Source organism: Dipodomys ordii, unplaced genomic scaffold, assembly GCF_000151885.1.
Source record: "Dipodomys ordii isolate 6190 unplaced genomic scaffold, Dord_2.0 Scaffold256, whole genome shotgun sequence".
Lineage (NCBI taxonomy): Eukaryota > Metazoa > Chordata > Mammalia > Rodentia > Heteromyidae > Dipodomys > Dipodomys ordii.
The window spans coordinates 267,558-274,202 of NW_012267472.1; the positions used below are offsets into that span (position 1 = coordinate 267,558).

At 39.5% G+C, this 6,645-nt stretch overlaps 1 protein-coding gene across 1 annotated transcript in view; it reads right to left on the minus strand.

Annotated features, from left to right (window-relative positions):
• The window catches only part of LOC106000994 (zinc finger protein 182-like), a 74,289-nt gene extending 71,957 nt beyond the window's left edge, over positions 1–2,332 (minus strand). Inside the window, exon 1 of the mRNA XM_013036187.1 lies at positions 2,271–2,332. The gene's annotated coding sequence lies outside the window, so the exon portion shown is untranslated. The remainder of the gene's footprint in view (positions 1–2,270) is intronic.
• Between the last annotated feature and the right edge of the window lie 4,313 nt (positions 2,333–6,645).

The following is a 6,645-nucleotide window of genomic DNA, read 5'->3' on the forward strand; positions in this document are numbered from 1 at the left end:
TGCTCTACATTGTGAGCTAAAGCACCAATTCTGGTTTTCTGGTTTTTATTTGAGATAACTGTCTCACAGACATTGCTGCCCTGGCTGACTTTGGACTGCAATACTCAGGTTTCAGCCTTTTGAAGAGCTAGGATTAAAGACATGAGGTACCAGCACCCAGCTTGCATTTCTTCTCTTTTATGTCCCAGCCCTGGGGCTTGAACTCAGTGCCTGGACACTGTCTCTAAAATTTTGCTTAAAACTAGCACCCTATGTATGTGGTACTAAGGACTTGAACTAAGGCTTCATGCATGTTCGGTAAGCACTCTACCACTGTTGCGTGACAGCCACAAGACCAACAGTGCTCTGGAAGGGCAATGGGATGATAGTGGAACAGACTGAGAGAAGGCCAATGATGAACCTCTCTTTATTCCAGCAATAACCTTAGCTATAGACACTTTCTAGATCTGTCCAGTGCTTCCATCACGTTGTTCTAGGACTCACTGTGCCAACAAATGCAGACCATATGCATCTTTCCAAATTCAATTTCAACCTCTGCCCACCAAACACCTAGAGGTAAACCTTCAGGCCCAGAAGCTACAAGGAACACTCCCTCCTACAAAAATGGCAAGTACTTATAGCACAGAAGGTTGGAGTCTGTGTTCATGGAGATTTTGCTCACACCTTGCTAGCTCCTGGCACCTTAGGGTCTGCACCACTTCCGCCTTTTTCATTTTGTAAATTGAGCAAGTGTCTATCAGCCTGAAACCTGGAAAATCAGCAGATCATACATCTCAGAGAGAAAGGATGAAAAAATAAATACCAAAACAATAAACAGGAAAATGCCTAAGAAATAGCAAAAAGAGTCCTATTTCCCCAGCTGAATTCCTGCAGGTAATGGAGAAGTGATACAGCTAAGCCTGCATGGTGGAGTGACCAATACCAGATATCTGACCCTGAAGCTGCATAATGCCTAAGCTTAAATTATTGAGGGCAGGGTTCCTCAAATATGTTACTGGATATTGGTACAAGTCATATTTCCATCATATTCAAGAGGGATAACACAGATGTACTGACAATTAGCATGACACATCATTTTTAACTGGGTCTTTAGCAGGTCTATGTGATTATCAACATACATCATTGCTGTTTCCAAATCATAAAACATATCACAATCCTTTTATCTACTCCCACCTGCATATCAAGGGTACCAAAAGCATTTCAAACTAAAGTATTAACATGTTATGCTGTATATATGGTTTGTACAAAGATCACAAGAGAAGCAGTAGCGCTAGCAATAAGAGTCTGGGTAGCAATAATGAGGGTAAACAATATTCCCCAAAATCTGCAGCAATGGCTAAGAGTCCTCTGAACCTCAATGGCAAACTGAGACCCAAACTTATTATGCCATGGTTCTATCAACTGAACATGCAATGTAAGTTAAGGGGATTGCCTAGTAAGCTAGGATTACTCATGCAGTTAGTGAGAACACAATTGTTCCTGCAAGAGGCATGAAACACCACCCCACCCTTGAAAAGCATACCCAGCCCAACTACTAGTATATATGGATACATAACACAAGCTTGCACAGTAAATGATACAAAACCATGAAACAGGACAGGTCTCTAAAACAGAGGTATGGGATGGTGAGAGGCATTAGTTCAAATAGGCCTCATGGCAGCAGCCAGGCTCAAGATGTCAGGGTGAGCTTGTCCACACAAACTGCCAAACATGGGAGCCAGCAAGGTACCACTGATCATGTCACTACTCTGAGACCAGTCCTGCCTTACATACTGGGAGATTGCTACAAGAACAATGGACATTTTGTGAAATCCACAGGCCCTCCAGGGCGATGGATCATTGCAAACATGGGAGTCACTGGGCATAGTGGAACCCAAGAGGCATGCACCACATCTCCTGCCAAAGGAATTCTACAAGTGTTATGCATAAGCTCCATCTTTTTCTATTGGTTCACCTTTTCCTCCAGAGGAAGTCAGAAGCATAATCTGTCCCTGAATACCTTACCATACTTGTACCTTCTACCTCAGGATCTGCAATAGTCAATAACTGTGATCAATGAAGTAAGAGGATATAATATTTGTATAATAATGAGACTTACATCTGTGAGCAATGAACAATTCAAAAGTAATGTAGGAAATAAATTCTATTTATACTAGTACAATAAACATAATACTTAGAAATTAATGTTTGAAAATTGTAACCAAGAACAAGGACAACCATGTGACACAGCTTGTCTAGGAAGCACCCACTTTTACCTCTCAGGAACTTACTTTTAACTTTTACACAAAGAAATAATTATTTTTCCCTCATATTTTATAGGTGCTCCAATTTTGCCATACATCCAAATGTGCCTCATGGTCTCCATTTTCATGAGGAATAGCTAAGGTCCACTAAAAGAGGGATGGAAAACCCTTACACTGGAGGACTGAATATCAGGCATGAAAATTTCCTACACAATCCTTCCCAAACATGATGTTGGTAAAGGAACATAATCAATCACAAAAAACCCTTAAGAGACAAGCTTAGAATGTCTGATATGAGGGAGGGAAGAGGGAGGCAAAAGATTTATTTCACAGTGTAATGGATGCAGTCTGGGAAGACAAGTCTGAGGAGCCCTAGATATGTGACCTAGACTTGCTGACAGGAACTTCTATGGTCAGAGAAGAGGTAGAAAATCAAAACAAAATAGGATATGCAAAACAGAAAAGTAAAATCAGACTGCTTTGGAGCAAGGAATCAAGCTTCACATGAACCTGAACCTGCCCTGAACTCTACCTCCTCCCACATTCATCCTGATCTACCTAGACAACCAATTTTTTGAAGAGTCTTGGAGGAGCAGTACCATTTTCTAAGAAACCCCTGAGAGGAAACATTTCACCAGTCCCCTGAAGCAATTAATAAAAGAAAGGAAAGTACGTCACAGCAAATGCTCACAGAGAGTGCCCAAGCTCTGAGTTCAAGCCACAGGACCAACAACAAAATGAGGGAAACACTTTATAAGGAAAGGCAAATTTCAGACACAAATAACCAAAAATTCCTTAAAATTTCATAGATGGAATTTGGGAGTTTTTGGAATGTAATGAGTAAAATTTGACAAATCAATTTAATTCAAAGATGATAAAGTATATGTCTTTAAATTCTGTTATTTTATTCCAGTGTATATATTAGAGCAGGGGAAGATGATGCTAGAATCAATCAGTTTACTGTCTCCAAGTACTTTTTTTTTGATTGATCTTGTGGTTTGAAACCAGCCTAAGCATTGTCCCTGCGTTTTTCAGCTCAAAGTGAGCTCTCTACCACTTGAGCCACAAGACCACTTCCATTTTTTTGGTAGTTGGTTGGAGATAAGACTTATGAACTTTCCTGCCCAGGCTGGCTTTGAACTGGGATCCTCATATGCAGCTTCCTGAGTACCTAGGATTACAGGCATGAGCCATTGGCACCCAGCTGCAAATACCTTTGTAAAGTGAGAGGGGAGATATTCAAAACTTTAAGGAAAAACAGAGACATAATTTACATTCAGCAGAACGTACTTTTTGAACAAAAACCAAAATAAAAACTACGTAGATTTATAACCTCAATTATATTAAAAGAACTAAGAATTAAAAACCCAAATTATGCAATGCTCCTAATACATTTGTGTTTTTAATTGGTCCCACAATATTTATGTTGGTAAACTGAATTTTCAAGAAGAAACTCACCTAAGTTCCCTCAGATGGGAAAGAAAGTTCCCCATGCATCCTTGCACACTTAGGACCAAGTGTCTTGTGCTAGTAAAATCCCTGTAACAAGCCCACTTGCTCCAGGTGAATTGTGCATTGCATTCTGGGAATTGTAGTTTCTATCAGAGCATAGATCCTTTGAAAGTGTGTGTGGGCTGGGGAGAGAAGAGAGGGGTAATTGGGTGAGAGAGGGGGAAGGGGCGCCAATGCCACGTTGCCCACTGTTGGTGTTTTTAGTTTGCAAATTCGGGTTACTTTCCCTTTGCCTCGCTACTGGAAGGGCTCTGAAGTACAGCTTTGCACTCCCTAGTCAGAGCCAAGAGGTAGAATCCCAGCTTCTCTTTTTCAGGGGAACTTGGGAGCTGAAACATCTCGCAATCTGAGGTTCCTAGCCAGAGTCTGCCCTTCCCATCTTTCCCCAGTCTGGGGTGGATGATATTTTAAGGCTCATGGGTTTGTGCTGCCAATAGCACTTGTTCCTCCAGGTGCCAGAAAGTGGTTACAAATCTTATTCAAGGCTCTTTCTTAAAAGTGTTGATGACTCCAACATCCGATGAGTGTCCTGAGAATATGACTAACTCACCAGAGTTAAATGCTACCTTGAAAGCCCTTCTTGTGGAGGATAGTAGACAAGTCATAAGTAAATATAAAAGTATTGGGGGTTTCATGACATCACTTCAGCAGAAGGAATTGTTTGTAAGAGATTTATAAGAAGCTGTGGGCACCGAGCAGAAAGAGTGTATGGCTACTGGAGACTTTCCTTTAATCCTAAAGCATATACAATAGACTCATATAGATATCATGTAGATAAGAAAGATGTAGAGGGATATTTAGACCAAAAGCTAAATAAAATTCCTAAAAAGTTGGTAGATGGAAGGTGGCAATGGCTTATCAGAGGAAAATGGTGGGATCCTCCATTATCTAGAGGACCCCAAAGACTTCCCCCAGATCCATAGCCTTTAACAGGTGTGTATGATAAGGATGGCAATCGTTGGGAAAACTACTTAGGAGAAAGAACTTCCTATTACTCTCTTTCATTTACTGAGAGACTTGCTAGATCTAGGTCTCCTTGGTGCTTACTATTAGAGAAGGAATAAGAAAGATCTTATGAGACAGTTAAGGCCTCTATGGAGAAGAGTAAACGATGATGTGAAAGGGTTACAAAAAAGACACTATGAGCTTAAATTTGATATATGACCAGATTTAACCTAGTATACTGAATATCATGATTTTTGGCCACAAATTGGGAACCCTCTAAGTACAATTCCTTAGAAAAGATTTGAAACGTATAAAGTACAAATCTAAACAAAAGTAACTATGAAGTACTAGAGTTCATGCCTTTCTGTTCAGCACCTTGCCCATATGCTCTGGTTAGTGGTTAATTGGTTATAAATATTGAAACCCATTGTATTTCATAAAAATAGAGGTAAAGCCGAAAACAAGTGCCTATCGTCATAGCTCGTCATCCAAAAAACAAGATCAGGCGACCAGCTGGTGACCACCCAAGAACAAAGCCTTGCAGCAAGATTGTGTATCCTTTTGCCCTTTCTCATGGAGACTTTTGCTATAAAAGCTTGTTATCCTCTGCAATAAATCACACTCAGCACTCACTCCTCTTGTGTGTGAGTTGTCTGTTTGCCATCTCCCCACCTATTCCAGTTCCTTCACTAGGTGTCCTCCGTCATCCCGACAGAGCCGGTCTGAGACATGAATCTATTTTTTTTTCTGTTTTTCAATCTGGGACACAGTTAGGTTCATAACATGGTATGTCAAACAGAGTGAGAAATAAAAGAATCCTTTCATCGGTGAAGTCCCATTCTCTGAGATAGGTCTCTTTGAAGCCCCATTCTCTAAGGTAGACTTTGGTGAAGTCCCATTCTCAGAGATAGGCTTCTGTGAAGCTCCATTCTCAGGTCTAAAAGCAGGTTTCCCATGCTAAGCAGACTCCATCGGAGTAGGCATGGCAGATTCAGCTTCAGGAACATGTTTCTCAAAAAGCTAAAGGTGGCTTGTAGATTTAGCAGATGATCAAATCTTGCTTTCTAAGTTAAATGCAGATTTGCTTTAGTTTGTTTCTAGTTTTTTAATCTGAGGACAAAGTTGCCTCACTTTTTTTGTGATTCAATGACATCTAGGAGGTAACTTCTCATGGAAGTAAAGGTTGGCTAGAATCTGGTCAGACATCACATCCACATCCACACATTAGACTATCCTAATGAAGTTTTAATGGATTTGCTGAAAAAGTGTGGTCAAACATAATTTTGACTGTTATACAGGACTGAGTGTGTAATAAGTACTTCAATTACTCTCTGAAAATACTCTTGGACTGCTTTGTGGTAATTCTTTCTTGAAACTTAGTCCTTATTTGATGGTATTTATAGAAATCTTTGTTTTTCGCTAAGGTACGTACAAGTGTAGAAGTGCTGGACCATATTTCTATGTAATTCTATATTCAGTTCTTTTTAGGACTTTTTGTCCCATCTATGATAGTTTTAGATACCTGAGAGAAATGCACCAAGTTCACATTATTGTCACATCTTTCCTAGGTTTTGTTAGACTTTGGAAAGATTTTTGTTGTTTTGTTTAAAACTATGGCCACACTAACATGTATAAAATGGTTATTCTATTGTACTTTTGATTGGAATTTTCTCATGGTTATTGATACTATTTTTATATTTTAATTTTCACAATAAATTTTTTAAATGCAAAAATGAGAGAAACATAGAATAAGTTTTCTAGTACATGTAGGCAACAGTTGGAGCAGGGAGGGTGAGCAGACATGCTAAAGAGAAGAATATGGTTTGATAAAACTATATTTGTGTGTGCATCTATATGTGTGTTTGTGTGTTGTGTTTATCAATGAAACTTGCTGATAGTGGGTTACTTGTTTTCATTTGCTCATTTCATCTTGTTTTTGTTGTTT